The sequence below is a fragment of the Ailuropoda melanoleuca genome, chromosome X (assembly GCF_002007445.2).
Source record: "Ailuropoda melanoleuca isolate Jingjing chromosome X, ASM200744v2, whole genome shotgun sequence".
In the NCBI taxonomy this organism is placed as follows: Eukaryota; Metazoa; Chordata; class Mammalia; order Carnivora; family Ursidae; genus Ailuropoda; species Ailuropoda melanoleuca.
In genome coordinates, this window is record NC_048238.1 from 104,511,517 (window position 1) to 104,513,125 (window position 1,609).

The 1,609-nt window shown below is 34.8% G+C and overlaps 1 pseudogene; it reads right to left on the bottom strand.

Annotated features, from left to right (window-relative positions):
• Window positions 1-635: 635 nt before the first annotated feature.
• Window positions 636-991, bottom strand: LOC109489636 (annotated as a pseudogene).
• Between the last annotated feature and the right edge of the window lie 618 nt (window positions 992-1,609).

Below are 1,609 nucleotides of genomic sequence, written 5' to 3' on the forward strand. Positions count from 1 at the left end.
TTTCTAATATACCAGCAATGAACAATGGTAATTTGAAACTTAAAACATAATACCATTTACATTAGTATAAAAAAGGAAATACTTAGGTATAAATCTAACAAAATATGTACAAGATCTATATGAGAAAAACTACAAAACTCTGATGAAAGAAAATGAAGATTAATATAAATGGGAAGATGTTCCATGTCCACAGATAGGGAGATTCAATATTATTAACATGTTGGTTCTTCCTAATTGATCTACAGATTTAATGCAATCCCAGTAAAAATTCCAGCAATTTACCTGTGGATACTGACTCATTCTAAAGTCTCTACAGAAAAGCAAAGGACTCAGAATAGCCCACATATTGAAAAAGATCAAAATTGGGGGACTAACAATCTGACTTTGAGGTTCATTTTTTAATTTCTTTTATTGAAGTATAATTAATTTACAGTGTTATATTAGTTTCAGGTGTACAATATAACGATTCAACAATTCTATACATTACTCAGCGCTCATCTTGATGAGTGTACTTAAATATTTCACCATCCCTTCACCCACCTCTCCTTTGGCAACCACCAGTTTGTTTTCTAAAAGTCTGTTTTTTGGTTTGTCTTTTAGTTTCTTTATTTTCTTTCTTTTTTTTAACAAGAGAACAAATCTACACCTTTATTTATTTTTCAGTAAGTTTAAATCCTTGAGGGGTACAGCACCACACAGATTCTGTAGCCAATGGCTTTAGCAGGAAGGCTGCTTCAGAATTTGGCACAAACCATGCCACTGTTTCCATGAGCATGAGTTACTTTCCCTCGATTACTCTGGTTTTGTTTGGTTTGCCACCAGGAGTCACTGTGTTCTTTGCTTTGTATGCATAAGCACATCTCTTACCCAGATTGAATTCAGTTTTATTTTGAGCACAAACACCTTCAATTTTAAGACCTGTGTGCTCCCTCTGGTTCCAGAGGCCTCACTAGCCAGCAAAAATGGCCTTGGACCGTAGACTTCCAGACATATTTGTCATTTTAGAAGTCCTGCTCCCAGCAGGCCTCCACAGGTTCCAAGATGGCGGAGAGGTTTTGTTTCTTTAATTCCACATACGAGTGAAATCATATGGTATTTGTCTTTCTATGACTTATTTTGCTCAGCGTAATACCTTCTAGTTCCATCCACATCATTGCAAATGGCAAGATTTCATTCTTTTTTATGACTAATATTCTATTTTATATATATGTATATGTGCACACACACACAACACATCTTCTTTACCCATTCATCTATGGATGGACACTTGGGTTGTTTCCATACCTTGGATGTTGTAAATAATGCTGCAATAAACATAGGGGTGCGTGTATCTTTTTTAATTAGTGTTTTTCTTTTATTTGGGTAAATACCCAGAAGTGGAATTACTGGATCATTTGGTAATTCCATTTTAATTTTTTGAAGAACCTCCATACTGTTCTCCACAGTTGCATTCCTACCAACAGCGCATTAGTGTTCCTAATTCTCTGCACCCTTGGCAACATTTGTTATTTCTTGTGTTTTCAATTTTAGCCATTTTGACTAATATAAAGTGATATTTTATTGTGGTTTTGATTTGCATTTCCCTGATGATGAGTGATATTGAGCATCT